This window comes from Somniosus microcephalus, chromosome 15 (assembly GCF_052327205.1).
Source record: "Somniosus microcephalus isolate GS21.2 chromosome 15, FLI_Smic_1.0, whole genome shotgun sequence".
NCBI classification, from domain to species: Eukaryota; Metazoa; Chordata; class Chondrichthyes; order Squaliformes; family Somniosidae; genus Somniosus; species Somniosus microcephalus.
The window spans coordinates 93,312,030-93,330,677 of NC_141001.1; the positions used below are offsets into that span (position 1 = coordinate 93,312,030).

The 18,648-nt window shown below is 44.7% G+C and overlaps 1 protein-coding gene across 3 annotated transcripts in view; it reads right to left on the minus strand.

Moving 5' to 3' along the window:
* The window catches only part of LOC147107082 (potassium voltage-gated channel subfamily A member 4-like), a 137,737-nt gene that overhangs the window by 17,662 nt on the left and 101,427 nt on the right, over window positions 1–18,648 (minus strand). For 2 of the 3 annotated variants that reach the window (XR_015081022.1, XM_086008124.1), the window contains exon 3: window positions 15,068–15,130. The gene's annotated coding sequence lies outside the window, so the exon portion shown is untranslated. Of the gene's footprint in view, window positions 1–6,051; window positions 6,225–15,067; window positions 15,131–18,648 lie in introns of those variants that run through there. The other variant, XM_086008125.1, reaches the window with a different exon arrangement.

An 18,648-nucleotide genomic window follows, 5' to 3' on the forward strand; every position in this document is an offset into this window, starting at 1 on the left:
TATTTATTTTTAGGTTGCAGTATCTTCAAAAATTGTTCTAGAACCCAACCTGGAAATGAATCGGTTGTTTGCACATCCCCATTTTAATATGCCCTAAACCAAGATTGTAGTGTAAAATTAACATCATTTTTGTTGCAGAATTGATCCTTTCCACATATTAAAATATTTTAAAAACTGACTTGAGGTCTGCGATTCAGAATTTTGTTTGCATGCACTATTTCTGTTAAGGTATACTCATTAGGTTTAATTGTCGTGACCTTTAACTGCTCCCCAGAATGTCCATTCTGCAAGCGCTAAGGTCAAGAAAAGGAGGCCCATTTTGCCTTGTCTCCACCCCTTTTCCATTGCTCTGGGATTTTTGGGGCTTCCTGGGTTGAGGGCACAGGAAATTCCACCACATCTGAGCCTGAACAGGTGTAATGTGTTTCATTTGCCAAGGCGGGGAGGGGAGAAAGGGAAGCAGGAAAATTGTCCTTATTCATTCAAAGCAGGGAACAGCATGCATTAGCAAGTATATCTGATTAGCCCATTGAATTGGCTGTGCATTTATAGCCAGTAAGTATCTTGTTTATATTAAGATATAATTACTTATTTTGAGCTGTATTTTGGATATTTAAGCCATCATCACACAATGCCAGGAGATTAATTTGCAATAGTACTGTGTTTGACGACAGTCTGCATACTTATATTAATAAAGTGTCAGATTAGCAGTGATTTGGTTAGATCTCATCATTCACTGAATAGCCAAAAATAAAATAAAAGGACTATCAAAATAAGTAAGCATTTTAGTTTGACTTCAGTCCTAAATGAACTTGATTGTTAATTCAGATTCTTTTGAACAAACTGCACTAGTGCAGGAGGTCTTAGTCCTCACAAATCTTACCTGCTATTACTAATACAGAGATACAAGATGTTAAGACTGGTTTTGAAGTTAAACCTAAGTGTTCTTTCATCTAAAAACCAAAGTAAGAGTTATACAAATTCACTGAGCAGAATAAATCAGAAATATGATTTCCAAAAAGGAGCACATTTATATAAAAAATGTAATTAAAGCCAATTATTTTAGGGATATTAAAATTGAAACTTGTACTACTTTTTATCTGTGTATGATTTGCTCTGCGTCCATTCAGACAAGTTTAGGATTAATCTTCGATGGGTTGTTATTATTGGTCAAAAAAGTTTTGAATTTGGCTTCACTGTGTATGAACTATAAACTGAATCCACCTGCTAATATATATAAACAGAATTCATAATTAATTGAAACTGTATTGAACAAGCAGCATCTGATCAAATGGAACCTTAGTTTTTAAAATGAGGAGTCACAACTTGCCAGTATACCAGCTAAAAATAATACTGCAATTGGACTGCACATTAGGGACAAGAACCAATATTAATTGGTTAATAAATCACATGGTTGCATGGGAGGGGGTAATAACACTTGCTGAGCTAATGACCAAACTGAACACAAAATACTGCGGATTTCCAGCATCCGCAGTATTTTGCGATCATAATTTATTTTCAATCACTTTGGAAAATATTTAAGTGCTAACTTTGTTCAACAACGTTCTAGTGTTAATCTTTTGAGTAAAAATGGTTATGGGGTCATGTACTTTTAAACCCCTACGTGACACTGGCTGTGACCTTCAAATCAGCACATCAGTGATGATAGTATGAGTAGTTATGCAAAACTAGTTTCCCAGCTGTCAAAAGTGAAAATGGAAAGCCTCTTGTTGGTGGGGGCATCCAAGGAATGGTGTATTCTCTACAAGCTGTTCTGCTTCCCAGATAGGTCTGGTTAGTTGTCCGCAGGCAGGGTCATTGACACCTGTTCCAGTTTTCCCTGTCTGTGGAAATGATCCTTCATGGCAGTGAAAAAACAAATTTATAAATTAACTGCAACCAGTAAGTACTACAGGAAACTTTGTGATATCCGACACCGACGGGACCGAGCTGTTGCCGTCCCATCAAAACTGCCGGACAAACCAGCGCTAATGTTGAAACATACTCCGTATCTGGCAACAAACCCTGTTGCTTAGCAACAGCTTCTAAACAGTCGGCTGTACCTTGCAAGCGTCTCTGTAGCTTAGCAACAGCTTCAGCGAGACCTTGCAGAGCCAGACTGGTGAAAAAAAAGCAACAAAAAGAAAAAAAACCTAACGAAACGGCTCCTGATTTTTGCCGGTGGATCGAGCATTCCGGACAGTTAACCTCCGGATAAACCAAAGTTTCCTGTAGTCATGTTTAAATTACAATAGGGAGCATAAACAGATTGGAGTAATGCCAAATTGCCAGCTTTCTAAAGTCTATAAAAAGTCTTAATAAATTCTAGATCCAAATTCATATTTATTAGTATGAAGATTAACAATGTTAACTAAGAATTGATTAACTATGGGGGAGAAATTCCCCTCAAGCCCCGTTCAGGGCGCTAAATCAGAAAAGCTGGAAAAGTTAGTGCCAGGCACTAACCTTTTCCAGCCTCTCTGAAATTCCCATTTTTTGCTCCAAGAGGGAAGTGGAGCGCTAAATCAAGCACTCCACTTCCTTCTTGGAGCGCAAGAGGAGGGGAAGTTCATGACCCGGGGCGATGTGCTCAGCAGCATCACGAGTGGCCAAGCGTGGCACTGCCGTGTTGCAGGGGCTCTTCCCTGAATTAAAGGGAAGGCCCCCACGCTGCGAACTCTGCAGTTTCTATTAAACTTACCTGGATCACCAGGGAGCGGGGGTATCGTGCGATGAGCCTGGCACTCAAGCAGAGTGCAGGGCTGACCAATCGCGGCATGGACCGCGCGTCCGGAGGCACAAAAAAAATGTTTTTTAAAAATCTGACTTTTTTTCAGGGCGGCCGGCCGCTTCACCTTTAACTTCCGCCCCGCTAGCGGCCAGCTGTCCTGCTCGCCTCCCCTGCAGCAGTCGCTGCCATCGCCCGGCGTTGCTGCAGGGGCCAACGGGAATTTTTGTGCCGGGGCGCTACCGGGACGATGCGCCCGGAGATGATGTCACGATCTCCGGGCGCTTGAGACCGGGTGCAATCTGGTAGCGCCGCAGTTAACCTCCTGCGGAATTTGGTGGGAGGCGTGGCCAGTGCCGCACCCGGTCGAAAAGGCCTTTGCGCCCCATTAAAGGGAGGGGAATTTCTCCCCCTATGTATTTTACATCAATATGAGATGTGATGTTTTGAAAATGTAAATTAATTGATAATTTCAATCCTGCTGTAGTTTCAAGCAGAAATATATGTTGAATCTGGCATATTTTCACCTGGTACCTCACTTTTTAAATACACATTAAAAAGGTCTCGTTATTTAAGACACCTGTCTAATTGAAAACAAGCGTTATTTTATTTCTTTTAAAAGTGATTTCAAGAAATTGAGGTTTGATAGCTTAGGATATTCACTACAAAATAAAAACTAGATTGATATATTTTGCTGGAAGAATCATGTCATGACAATCAGAATTAAATATATTGGAAAGCACCATGATTGTCTTTCTTCCAATTGATCAGCTGGTGAAGGAAGTGTGTACCTAAGCCAGAAAGTTTGATTCGCAGTCTGTGCTGCATTAGCTGTTCTTAGGCAGGGTATCAGGTGTGCTACAATTGGCCTCAGCACTCTTGGCCTAGGCAGAAGAAAAATGCAGTCAAGTTTTCTGCTCCTGAATGCTGTTCAGTGAGATCTGCTGGGAAGTGTGCAAGTGTAGACATCGGGTGAGGGCAGGGTCAAGTTAATAAATTTTGAATTATCATCATGACATGATTTTTCCAGTAAAACATATAAAACCAGAATTTTTATGTTGTAATGAGTTCTGTGCCATCAAACTTTACTTTTTAAAAATCATTTAAAAAAAGATGAAGACATTTTTTCTTAGTGAGTTGAATATCCTACCAACACCCACTGTCTAAGTTCACACATCACAATTAGTTCTTGAGGGTAACTAGTTCCTGTGGAACTAACTCCTCCAGGAAAGGTGCAGGAAAGCAAGTTGGGGGGCAAAAAAGCTCTGCAATCATTACTATGTAGTTCAGCTTCCTCGAGGTTCTGGCACAAAGAAACATATATAAAATACCACTAAATATCATTTATGTCATAAAACTTGCCATGGAAACAATTTAATGCAATGGGTTGATTTTAACCCTACCTGTCCAACGGAAACTACGCAGGCGGGCAGTTAAAAAGAAACCTGCTACCTACCTGCTCAAATCCCGATGATTTCCCGTGCAGGGTTAGCAGGCGGATGAGGCACCTGCCTAAAACAGGTGGGAGCCTCATAAATTTATGCAATCAGCTTATCCGGAGACAGAAGATGCCTACGGGCCTCACAAAGAAAAGGATGTCACAGCCTCCCCTGCCCCGGACTCTCCCCCTCGTCCCTTCCCTCCCGCGAGACCCTCCAGAAAAACCCTCCCTGCCATTTACCAGGAAGCCAGAGGGTGAGCAGCAGCTCTGCGTCCTCTTCACGTCTGTTCCGGGCAGTAAGTGAACTGGTAGAATTTAATTGAGGCCTGGCAGTTAAAATCGCCATGGCCTCTTGCTGCCTCTTCCTGGCAGGAAATCAACTCGCCGGAGCGGTTTCCTGCCAGAAACCTACTCTGAGTTACAATCCACCCCAAAGTGTGAACAAAGGAACAAAACAAAAAAACAAAAAAACTAAGCATCCCAGGTTAATAAATAACTCAACTAAATATTTTTCACCAATAACATACAGATAGAGTCCATTATTACTAAAAATGTTGCGCATTAATTTTTTTGCAAAGAGCCACAGTCCCAGGTAGTGTCTTGCATGAGGGCCAATCTCTACAATGCTCTAGCAAACTACATTATAGAGCTACACCAATAAGCTACACCATTTCTGCCACCTCCAGCGTGATCCCACCACCAAACACATCTTCCCCTCCCCCCCCCCATCAGCATTCCGAAGGGACCGCTCCCTCCGCGACACCCTGGTCCACTCCTCTATCACCCCCAACACCCCTTCCCCTTCGCCCGGCACCTTCCCATGCAGGCGCAGGAGATGCAACACCTGCCCTTTTACCTCCTCCCTTCCCATCGTCCAGGGCCCCAAACACCCCTTCCAGGTGAAACAGCGATTTACTTGTACTTCTTACAATTTAGTATACTGTAATCGCTGCTTACGATACGGTCTCCTCTACATTGGGGAGACCAAACGCAGATTGGGTGATCACTTTGTGGAACACCTCCGTTCAGTCCGCAAGCGTGACCCTGAGCTTCTGGTCACCTGTCACTTTAATTCTGCCCTCCACTCCCACTCTGATCTCTCTATCCTCGGCCTCTTGCACTGTTCCAATGAAGCTCAACGTAAGCTCAAGCAACAGCACCTCATCTTTCTATTAGGCACTTTACAGCCTTCTGGACTTAACATCGAGTTCAACAATTTCAGACTATAAATTGGCATCTGTATTTCCTTTTTTTTCTCTCTTGTTCCCTCACATGGTAGCTGTCAATGTTGCTGCCCTCATCATCCACACTTCATCTAGAGCCATTTTAGTTTCTTAACTTGTCCCATTACCTCTCCTTTTGCCTTGCACCATCATCCCTTTTGTCAGTCAATCTCTCCTGCCTTCCATCCTGTCACAGACCTTCCCTTTGTTCTTTCCTCCCCTGCCCCTGCTTAAAATCTCTCTTCCCTAACCTTTTCCAGTTCTGACAAAGGATTCGACCCGAAATGTGACTCTGTTTCTCTCTCCTCGATGCTGCCTGACCTGCTGAGTGTTTCCAGCACTTTCTGTTGTTATTTCAGATTTCCAGCATCCGCAGTATTTTGCTAGTATATTATGGAGGAATGGGATATGGGTCTGTGTCCAAATCATATGGTGAGTTCCTACATGTAGAGTTGCCAACTGGTCTTTCTACGTGTGCAGTGAAAACTGAATACTGAAAAAGTTCCCACCCCATCTCCATCTCCAAACAATGTTGCTTTGCTTTCTGTCACTGTAGAGCAATAAAAGGAGAGTGATAGTGATATCCCACAGGTGAGCAGAAGCCCAGAGGCAAATGGTGCAACAGGTCCACAGGAAAAGAAAAGAAAGACTTGCATTTATATAGCGCCTTTCACGACCACTGGATGTCCCAAAGCGCTTTACAGCCAATTCAGTACTTTCCAAAGTGTAGTCACTGTTGTAATGTAGGAAAGCCACAGATGTGGATGAAGTGGCCCCTCGACTGTATTATGAGTACCACTATTATGGAACTGCAGTTTGTGTTATGGTTTTGCTGTTGAAATAAATGAATGAAACTCTGTAAAGGTCATGCAATCAACACATCCAGATTACCGCCCAGGTGGTGAAGGTGAAAATCTACCCTCAGGCCTCAGCTATTTCTTCCTTCACTTTCCTCAAGGTCCTTGAATGTAACCTGTCAGGTCTAGGCAATTGATCCTCCTTTAGCTGCATTAACTTCTCTAATACTTTCCTTATATCTATTATAATATTTCTCATCTAGCTTTTAACCAACTCAGGAGTTACCTCCTTCCCAATATCCATCTCTTTTGTAAATACTGAATCAAAGTACTTGTACCCTGGCAATTTCTACTTTTCCTCTACTAACTCACTATCCTCTCCTCTCAGGGATCCCATGTCACATTATTTTTTTACTGATATATTTGTAGAATAGTTTGTTATTCTTTATAAGCCTGGGAAAAATGGGCTGACACCTAATTTCTGCCCCTGTTTTTCTAGATTAGACTAAGGATACTGTGGACTCTGGTTTCGGCACATGTCAAAATCAGAATTTGGTAAATGATGGGTGCTACACATGTGTTGTATAATATGTCCTAAATAGCATGACCTTTTGCACTGAACTGATCAGACAACACCTTTCAAAATAACTGCTCTCAACAACAAGGTACAACAATTACAACAATGAAAACTGATATGGATCAAGTAGCACGAGCACATAATATTTTCCACTGGCATCAGTAATCTCAATACATTATATACATATAGGGACTTGGTCATTCATTGAAAAATAAATAAGAGTAACAGTGGTTTACATAATTCACATGCCAAAAAGGTGAGGGGATTAGGTAGTCAAGACTTTCCAGTTTATTATATTTGTAAAACACCAAGCCCCATCCAATATCTTACTTATACCACATTGGCTTGAAACTACAATTAAAGGTTATAATGGCAGAGGTAACTTTCTGACTTTGTGCTCCCAATAGAAAACCTCAACCAGCAAGTGTATACATTGGAAATTTGGATCTGCATGCATGTGAAATTATAACATGCCGCTGAAAGGTAAGGTTCCCTGCCAGAATCTTGAAGTTGGAAAATTACCCCAATGAGTTTAAGTGACTGAGCTATACAGGCCAGAAACATCCCAGATTTGATTCCCAGTCTGTGTTGAGTTAGCTTATCTCAGTCAAGTAGTGGTAAGGCTGCTATAATTGGCCTTAGATTCCCTGGGGTTAGGGAGTAATAATGGCCTGGATTTTGCAGTGGGTAATGACGGTGAACTGTCAGCGTTTGCCCTCATTACCCCTTTGAAATTGACCATAACTTCAGGATTTAGTGCATGTGCATCAAAAGACGGAAATCCTGAAGTTGTGGTTAGTCATTCACTGCTCTGACACAGGCTGTGCTGTGGACTCCCCATAGCCTGCAATCAGTGAAATCAGTGGAACTGACAAAAACGTAAGCATTTTCACGTTAATATCACTGTTAAACGCCCCATTAAATGTTAAGCCTTGTTGTAGATGTGGTTTTAACAGCGTATTGACCGCTAAACAACCGCTCTGGCCCTGAAAAGATAATATTTTAATTTATGAAATGTCAAATTTCTCTATTATGATAAAAATTACTAGATTAAAAAAAAAAAAAAGTCTTTTCATGATATTTCAGCTTCTACCTTAACCCCATGTGTATGTTCCAATCTTTGTTTTGCTCTCTGTAACATTTTTAAAAAAGTGCAGATAATCATTGCCTTTCATTTCCTGGTTTGCTGTCTGTGAGAATACTTCAATGTGATTGGCAGCTTAGACAGCTTGCTGACGTCACTACAAAATCTCGCTAGGAATCCCTTATTGACAGCACTACAATGAATTACACATTGAGAAACCTAAAGTTTTTGCCACAGAGATCGCGAGATCAGGCAGCCAGCAGTTACTCCTTCCAATACTGATTCACTGAAAAGTAGTAGGTTGGGTGTCAAACATGGCAAACAATGCACAAGCTGAATGGGGAAGCAACTTGACAAATACCACTGACACCATTCACAGAAGGCACAATGGATGGAATAAATGCACTATACTTCATTTGTATACTGTGATAAGTATTTATGTGTCTTTGGTTTGACTAAAGCAGAACAGCAAAACATGGGAATAGATTTGACAGGAGAGCGAGAGGAGCGGCTGGAGATAAAGGTAGGCCTGTAAGCAGACCTGCAGGAGAGCGAGAGGAGTGGCCGGAGATAAAGGTAGGCCCGAGAGCAGACCTGCAGGAGAGCGAGAGGAGCGGCCGGAGCTAAAGGTAGGCCCGAGAGCAGACCTGCAGGAAAGCGAGAGGAGCGGCTGGAGGGAGCACGAGCGTCAGGGAGCAAGGTAAAAAAAATTCTAAAGTGACGACTGCACAAGGGAAGGAGCTGACTGGTGAGTAGTTGGTGATTTTTTTTAAGTCTTGAGTTTATTTTTGTTAAGTTTGTTGGTGGTCTATTAAATAGAGGCATGGCAGGGCACCTCAGTCCCGTGGAATGCACAACTTGTGCCATGTAGGAACTTCAGGACGTTTCCTGTGTCCTGGGCAACCACATGTGCAGGAAGTGTCGTCAGCTGGAGGAGCTCGCGCTCCGGGTTTCAGAGCTTGAGCAGCAGCTGGCGTCACTGTGGTGCATCCGTGAGTCTGAGAGCTATGTGGATAGCATGTTTCAGGAGGTGGTCACCCCACAGCTTAAGAGTGTGCAGGCAGAGTGGGTGACTGCCAGACAGACGAGGAGGACCAGACAGGTAGTGCAGAAGTCCAGAGTGCATCTCACTCTCTAACCAGTATTCAGTTCTAAATCCTGGTGAGAGCAATGGTTCCTCTAGAGAGTATAGCCAGAGCCAAATCCATGGCACCACGGATGGCTCAGCTGTACGGGGGAGGGGGGGGGGAGCAGGAGGAAGATCAGGAAAGCAATAGTGATAGGAGATTCAATAGTATGGGGAACAGAAAGGCGTTTCTGCAGCCGCAGACATGATTCCAGGATAGTATGTTGCCTCCCTGGTGCCAGGGTCAAGGATGTCACTGAGCAGCTGCAGAACATTCTGAGGGGGGAGGGTGAACAACCATATGACATAGGTAGAATGAGGGAGGAGCTAGGAAAGAGATTAATAAGCAGGACCTCAAAGGTAATAATCTTAGGATTGCTCCTGGTGCCACGAGCTAGTGAGTATAGAAATAGGAGGAGAGAGCAGATGAATGTGTGGCTGGAGAGATGGTGCAGGAAGGAGGGCTTTAGATTCCTGGGATATTGGGACTGATTCTGCGGGAGGTGGGACCTGTACAGGCCGGATGGGTTGCACCTCAACAGAGGCGGGACAAATATCCTCGCGGTGGCGGGGGGGGCGGGGGGGGTTGCTAGTGCTGTTGGGGAGGGTTTAAACTAATTTGGCTGGGGAATGGGCACCAGGATGTAGCATTAGAAAGGAGAAACAAGGTGCACAGAGGATTTGGAGAGACAGATAGCACTAGAGTAAGTGGAGCATGGTATTAAGTGGAGTCAGACTAAGAGAGAATACAAGAAGGTCTAAGATAGGTTTACAGTGCATGTGTGTAAATGTACGAAGCGTGGTAAATACGATTGGTGAGCTGCAGGCGCAAATGGCCACATGATGTCGTGGCGATAACGGAGACCTGGCTCAAAAAAACGCAGGATTGGGTACTAAATATTCCTGGATATAAGGTGTTCAGGAAAGACAGGGAAGGAAAGAAAGGAGGTGGGGTGGCAGTATTGATTAAGGAGAATGTTACAGTGCTGGAGAGAGAAGATGTCCTGGAGGGGTCAAGGACAGAATCTATTTGGTTAGAGTTAAGAAACAATAGAGGTGCCATTACACTACTAGATGTATTCTAGAGGCCACCAAGTAGTGGGAAGAATATAGAAGAGCAAATTTGTAGGGAAATTACAGAGAGGTGCAAGAACTATAGGGTAGTGATAATGGGGGACTTAAATTATCCTAATATAGACTGGGATAGTAATAGTGTAAATGGCAGAGAGCAGGAAGCATACGTGTGTTCAGGAGAACTTTCTTGATCAGTATGTTTCTGGCACAAGGAGAAAAGAAGGCATTGCTGGAATGAGGTGGGTCAAGGGGAACATTTAGGAAACAGTGATCATAGTGTCCTAAGGTTTAGATTAGCTATGGAAAAGGACAAGGAGCAATCTAGAGTAAAAATACTTAATGGGAGGAGGGCCAATTTCAGTGGGTTGAGAACGGATCTGACATGGGTAAATTGTAAACGAACTGTAAACAAACAATGGGCAACCTTTAAAGAGGAGATGGCTCGGGTACAGTCGAGGTACATTCACACGACGGGGAAAGTAGGGCAACCAAAGCCAGAGCTCCCTGGATGATGAAAGGGATAGAGAGAGTAAGATGAAGCTGAAAAAGGTTGAGAATGCAAGTGAGAACTAGGCTGAATATAAAACGTTCAGAAGGGAAGTGATAAAGGAAATAAGAGGGGCAAAGAGAGAGTATGAGAATAGACTGGTAGCTAACATAAAAGGGAATCCAAAAGTCTTCTACAGGCATATAAATAATAAATGGGTAGTAAGAGGAGGGGTGGGGCCGATTAGGGACCAAAAAGGAGACCTACACATGGAGGCAGAGGGCATGGCTGAAGTACTTTGCAACTACCTTTACTAAGGAAGAAAATGCTGTCAAAGTCATAGTGAAAGAGGAGGTAGTTGAGATACTGGATGGGCTAAAAATTGATAAAGAGGTACTAGAAAGACTAGCTGTACTTAAAGTAGATAAGTCACCAGGACCAGATGGGATGCATCCAAGGATGCTGAGGGGATTAAAGGTGGAAATTGCGGAGGTACTCGCCATAATCTTCCAATCCTCCTTAGATACAGGGGTGGTGCCAGAGGACTGGAGAATTGCAAATGTTACACCCTTGTTCGAAAAAAGGGTGTAAGGATAAACCCAGCAACTACAGGCCACTCAGTTTAACCTCGGTGGTGGGGAAGCTTTTAGAAACGATAATCCGGGACAAAATTAACAGTCACTTGGACAAGTGTGAATTAATTAAGGAACGCCAGCACAGATTTGTTGAAGGCAAATCGTGTTTAACTCACGTGATTGAGTTTTTTGATGAGGTAATGTGGTTGATGTGGTATACATGGAATTCCAAAAGGCGTTTGATAAAGTGCCACATAATAGGCTTGCCAGCAAAGTTGAAGCCCATGGAATAAAAGGGACAGTGGCAGCATGGATACGGAATTGACTAAGAGACAGGAAACAGAGAGTAGTGGGAAATGGTTATTTTTCGGACTAGAGGAAGGTATACACTGGTGTTCCCCAGGGATCGGTACTAGGACCATTGCTTTTCTTGATCATATTAATGACTTGGACTTAGGCGTACAGGGCACAATTTCAAAATTTGTATATGATACAAAGCTTGGACGTATAGTGAATAATGCGGAGGATAGTGATAGACTTCAAGAGGACATAGACAGGCTAGTTGAATGGGCGGACATGTGGCAGATGAAATTTAACGCAGAAAAGTGCGAAGTGATACATTTTGATAGGAAGAACGAAAAGAGGCAATATAAATTATTAAAAAAGCTTGTGGGATCCTGGGCTTTATAAATAGAGGCATGGGGCAGGATTTTTATTGGGCCGTGAAGGCGAGATTGGAGGTGTGTGGGGGGTTAAAATCTCGAAATCGGGGGGCACGAACTCATCCCGCCCCCAACCCGCCTCCATGCCAGTTTCAAAGGAGGCGGATACTCGACCTGTGCTGGGACCCGCCTCCCCGAGGTGGGAAGGGGATTAGTGCCAATTAATTGCCTGTTAACAGGTAGTTAACAGGCAGTTTTTAGCCTAATCCCTATTTTTATCCCTGAAGTGTGGGATTCCTGACGGCTCCAAACCACGCCAAGTTAGCGAGGTGGGCTGTCGGGCTGAAGGGCTTGGAGGGTTCAAGATGTCCGGTGTTCAGGTGAGTGATGGGTGCATGAGTGCAGAGGTAAGTGTGTTTGGTGTGTGTAAAGTGTTTAAAGAAGTTTTACTTACATTTACTTACCTTTACAGCCTTCCTTCCTTCAGGTCTCGGGAGTCCCTCATCTCACCGGCACAGAAAGCAGAATGGCCGCGAGCTGTCAAAAGTTCCAGCATTCAGCTTTCTGTTCCGGAGAGATCTCTAAATCAGCCTGAGAGGAAGGAATTAACTTGGAGTACAGGTTGTCAGTGTTTGACAGCTTCAAACAGCTGTCAAATGCTGATATTTCATCTGTCAAAAGCTTTTGACAGATGAAATGTCAATCTGTGATGTCACCTGTTGCCGGGTGGCCCTTAATTGGCCTGCTGAGCCCGCTGGGCGGGCTCAACAAGGTCAATCAAGTGAAAATCGCGTGGGTTGGCCACAACTCGATGGAGGCGGGACTACAACCCCGAAAGTTGTAGTCCCGTCTCCTACACGCCTCCTCAATGAAAATCCAGCCCATAGAGTACAAAAGCAAGGAAGTTATGATGAACCTTTATAAAACACTGGTTCACCCTCAACTGGAGTGTTGTGTCCAATTTTGGGCACCGCACTTTAGGAAGGTTGTGAAGACCTTAGAGAGGGTACAGAAAAGATTTACAAGAATGTTTCCAGGGATGAGGGACTTCAGTTACGTGGATAGACTGGAGAAGCTGGGGTTGTTCTCCTTAGGGCAGAAAAGAGTGAGAGGAGATTTCATAGAGGTGTTCAAAATCATGAGGGGTCTAGACAGAGTAGATAGAGAGAAACTGTTTCTATTGGCGGAAGAGTCGAGAACCAGTGGACACAGATTTAAGGTAATCAGCAGAAGAACCAAAGGTGATATAAGGAAAAACTTTTTTACGCAGCGAGTGGTTAGGATCTGAAATGCACTGTCTGAGAGGGCGGTGGAGGTAGGTTCAATCATGGCTTTCAAAAGGGAATTGGATAATTGGATAAGTACCTGAAGGAAAAAAAATTGCAGGGCTACGGGGAAAGGGTGGGGGAGTGGGACTAGCTGAAGTGCTCTTGCGGAGAGCCGGCACGGGCTCGACAGGCCGAATGGCCTCCTTCTGTGCTATAACGATTCTATGATTGTATGTTTAAACTGTTGAGTAAAATGCGGGAGAAGGTAATTTTGAAAAGATTACTTTGCATATGTGAATTACAGGTTTGACAAATGATGCAGCTCTGACACTTATTGAAAGGTAGCTTGGATTAGTGTAACTCTCTTTCCCCTCTGTAAAGTGTCTTGCAAGATGCTACATAAATGCAATTTGTTGCTCTAATGTCCAATGCACCCTTCCTACTTGCTACAATGGTGATTTGACAGCTAATTCCTCATTTTCATTTCACTTTCATCCTCCAGCTCTGTCATGACCTCTTTGCAAAATACAATTATGCAGAATACGATGATTACTCATAAGACCCTGGGGGAGGGGGGGGGAGCGGTTCTACTGTAAAAAGATGGTTGACATCTGAAGCACTAATTCAAGATCCCAATGGAATGCTTGTTAATCATTTTGTTTGTCATGCGGCATAGCTGCAAAGGGTATCTTAGGCCAGAATTTCACCCGGGTAGGCGGGTTGTATGGGTGGGGGGGGGGTGCCTCCGAGGCGGGCGGGAAACCCAGGTTTTCCGCAGGCCCTGCCTACTTTAAAGGTAGGGCCTGATTTGAATGTGAGGCCTTGGATTCCCGCCTGCGGTCAGCTAGCTTGAGAAGCTCCGGGGGTGGGATTGCGGGAGGAGGATCGGCAATCGGCAGGCATCGGGGATTGGAAGTGGGGAGAGAGCTTCGTCAGGGGACGGCTGTGGGGGGGGGGGGCGGGGGGAGTTGGTGATCGCGGGTGGGGGGAAGGGGGTCGGCCAGGGATCGCGGGGTGGTGGGGTCGGCTAGGGATCGGGGGTGGTGGGGGGATCGGTCGGAGATCGCGCGGGGGAGGGAGGGAGGGAAGGGAGGATCGTGGCCAGCCTCATCATCATAGTTGGGGGGTGTGGGGAGGCCTGGGGTGGGCATGGGAAGGTGATCGGAGGCCTCGTGGGAGGGTCTCCGATCATGGGGGGTGGGTACGGTCAGGACCCTGGATCCAGGAGGTAGGTACAAAGCCACTTACCTCCTGGATGCTGCAGTCCCCGCCTTAGTTTAACTGCTGGGTTTCACGAATTGTGTGAAATGTGTCCACATGCAGTTAAACACAAAATGGAGGGGAAAAAAAGAGGCTTCCAGCTTCATTCCAATATTTAAGTTGAGGTACGGCCCCCTGGGAGTGGGTTGGTCGCCCGCCCCGCCTCCGATAAAACTGGAAGTGGGCAGGTTGGAGGTGGGATCAGGTCGAGAATCCCATTTTTAACACTTTAACTGCCCCATGCTCCAAACCCATCAGTTTTTTTAGGGGAAAATTCCAACCATCTCCCAGGAGTTTTCCTTCTGCACTTTCTTCCCCTTAAAATGAAGACATCATGGAGGCTCCCATGGAAGCAGACATTCACCCACATTATTCTTCATTGGGGTTGGATACCAGCATGTACAATGAAGGAATACAGCCCTTATGATTCATATAGAGCACTTCATGGTACACAAAGGTCCAAGTGGCAACATACATGCAGCACTGTAGAACTTAGCTTTACTTTCATGCTAATGATGCTGGTCAGCAGTAAAAGTAATGAAGTTGTGACAGAAAACTGGCTTACACTGAATTTATCACCAGTGATCTGCTGGAAGGACCCAAAACATAGAAATTAAAGGCATGGTGAGTTTCATCTCTGGGGTTGCTATATCGACGTTTGATTGTGTGAGTTGATACCGCTAGCTTTATTTTGTTTCAGCACAGACTGTAACAACAATCAATTCATTAGCTTGTCTTGGTAATTGATAAACATGTCACACTCACTGAAGTGGGAAGTCACTGGTCCCAGGCACTTGGCAGGAAGTCTGGCAGGCCTTCTCTTTCTGGCTGTGAATAGTGAGAGATACAACATCAAGACAGACATAGGCAGGCAGTCAGGTTTTGAAACACAATGTTGCACAGATAGTCAGACAACAAACGTTTGCAAGAAGGTTGAAATGCAGGAAGAGCAGCTGGAAATTATTTTGAAGTCAAGCTAGACAACCCATGGAAGGCATAGTATATTCATTATTTTTGTATTTTTATGTCAAGACTAGTTGTACTAATTGAACAATTAGTGAAATAAAACAACTTAACAATTTATATCAAGTCTTGTCACAGTTTTTGCTCAGTCGAGCTTTGGAGAGATTGAAGAAGTACAGAAACAAAAGATATTTCCTACATTACAACAGTGACTACACTTTAAGAGTACTTCATTGGCTGTAAATCACTTTGGGACGTCCTCAGATCGTGAAAGGCACTATATAAATGCAAGTCTTTCTTTCTTTCTTATGATTATCTGGTCCAGGTCAGAAGGTGTAAAAGTTAAATGCTCAGACCTCTTATGGAAGCAACCGATACAACTGCACCCTAGAGGGTTTCATCATAGATCGGAAATTTGCAAAAGCTCCATTCACCTGGATGAGTTTGGGGTTGCACCTATAAAATGTGAGAGTCTGAGTACATCAAGTTACAAAGCAAAGGTCACCTGCTCACATGTTTGCATTTTGTTGTCAGTACTGAAGTTAGATACTTGCTGTATATTTATCTATAATATAAAGCTAAATTCAGTGATCCTGAGTATCCAGCAGGGAGCCATTTTCTAAGGACAGAGAAATGGAGGAAATCTTTACTTCCTGAAGCGCTGGGAGCGGGGACGGGGGTGGTGTCCGGTAGCGTGAGGGAAACCCGGAAGTCAGTGTTTCCCTGCATGCTGTGGAGATTTAACTCTACAGCATGCGTCTTTCGTCATTGACATGTTCACCGCTCGTAAGTCAGCCTGATTGGCAGGTTTGGCATCCAGTTGGGAGGGGAACTCTCTAGAAGAGGCCGTAGGACCAGGGGCGGTCCGATCTCCAACCCCAGCGGCGGTCCGATCCCTAACACCGCGGGGGGGGGGGGGTGATCTGATCCCTGACCCCCGGGGGGGCGGTGCTGCTGATGGTCCGTGTTGGGGGGGTCTGCTTGTGGTGTAGCTTGGGGGGCCGGGAGGAAGTACAATGTCATCGTTAGTTTTTTGAAATGGAGGTGAAACGCCTTCTGGCACTATCGGGATTAATTTTGCTTGTCCAATATCCAGCTAAGCATTGGGAAGACCAAAGCTATCGACTTCAGCTCCCGCCACAAAATCTGTACCCTTGCCACCATTTCCATTTCTCTCCCCAGCCACTGTCTCAGGCTGAACCAGACTGTTTGCAATCATGGCTTCCGATTAGACCCACAAGCTGAATTTCCAACTCCATATCCTCTCCATCACACTTCCACCTCCATAACATTGCCTGCCTTTGTCCCCACCTTAGCATATCCGTGCTTTTGTCACCTCGAGTATTCTAATGCTCTCCTGGCCAGCCTTCCGTTCTCCACATTCTATAAGCTTCAGCTCATTCAAATCTCAATGCGCACCTCTTGTACTACACCATCATGCTCGCCCACTAATTTTTGCGTTGAAATCCTGTATGGTCTCACCCATTCCTAACTTTGTAACCTCTTCAAGCCCCACAACCATCGTCCCCTGAACTCTCCATTTTTCTGTTGGGATTTTTGTGCACCCATCTGTCCCTTTGCCTTACCATTGATGGATGACCTTCAGGCACATATGTCCCACACTCTGGAATTCCCTCCATAAACTCCGCCACCTCCCTCTCCTCCTAGTTTTTGGTCACTCTTGTTAATCCATCCTTCTCTAGTAAATTTTTAAATTATGCCTCTGCATTTTGAGACATTTTTCTACGTTAAAGCTCCTTATAAATGCAAGTTGTTATTTTTGTTGAGGATTTCACAAAAAAATTATACACTTCCTGCCTGCAACCCAATCAAATAATTACTGTTTCCAACATTCACAAAATTTCCTCTGTAAATATTTATTTCTAGAAAGTTGTCTTATTAATCTCCCACATTGATGACCCTTCCAACAAATTCAATCCCTTGGCATTCAATTCTTTCCCAAGAAAATTAATTCAACTGACTGATATGTCAATCAGTTAACTGAGAAACAAGGACATTAATTTACATATATGTTGTGTTAATTTCAGATTATAACCTCTGAGTTAATTTGTCAATTATTATTCAAGTAAAACAACATTTTTCGTAGTCTATCCTTTAGTATTATAGCCACTATAAAACTACCACTAAAAACATTTATTTCCCATCTTTAAACTTTCCATTTTCTCAAATCTTGATCCACCTACATCCTTGCACTTTCTGCTTCAAAACAATTAGGTCACAATCCTACCATGTGGGTAAATGTGCAGTCTGATGCACCACTGAACCATTTGGACCAGGAAGGTCCCCTATTTATGTATGAGAGTACACTGCTTAAAAAGTATTGTAGCAAAATCTCAATGAGGGTCATTTTGACTTTGTGCGATAGCGTAAAATGGGTTCTTCTTCTTAGGCAGTCCCTCGAGACCGAGGATGACTTGCTTCCACATTAAAAATGAGTTCGCAGGTGACTGATGAATCCAATGCGGGACCTACATACTCTGTCACAGGTTGGGCAGACGGTAGTTGAAGGGGTGGGTGCGTGGCGTGCTTGGGTTGACGTGCGCTCCTTCCGCTGCTTGCACTTGGCTTCCGCTTGCTCCCGGCGAAGAGACTCGAGGTGTTCGGCGCCTTCCCAGATGCTTCTCCTCCGCTTTGTGCGGTCTTGGGCCAGGGATTCCCAGGTGTCAATGGGGATGTTACACTTTTTCAAGGAGGCTTTGAGGGTGTCCTTGAAGCGTTTCCTCTGCCCACCTGGGGCTCTCTTGCCGTGCCGGAGCTCCGAGTAGAGCGCTTGTTTTGGAAGCCTCGTATCGAGCATGTGGACAATGTGACCCATCCATCGGAGCTGATTGAGCGTGGTCAGAGCTTCGATGCTGGGGATGTTGGCCTGAGCAAGAACACTGACGTTGGTGCGCCTATCCTGCCAATGGATTTGCAGGATCTTGCGGAGGCAGCATTGGTGGTACCTCTCCAGTGCTTTGAGGTGCCTGCTGTACATGGTCCATGTCTCTGAAGCATACAGGAGGGCGGGTATCACTACTGCTCTGTAGACCATGAGCTTAGTGCCGGGTTTGAGGTCCTGGTCTTCAAACACTCTCTTCCTCAGGTGACCGAAGGCTGCACTGGCACACTGAAGGCGGTGTTGGACTTCGTCGTCGACAACAAACAGAACAAACGGGAAACTGTTCAATATCCGTCGCCTCCAGTCCAGATCCAAGGTCGCCCCATCCTCTGTCATCGAATTACAGTATGCAGACGACGCTTGCGTCTGCGCTCACTCGGAGATCGAACTCCAAACCATCGTCAACACTTTCACCGAAGCGTACGAGAGCATGGGCCTTACACTAAACATCCGTAAGACAAAGGTCCTCTACCAACCTGCC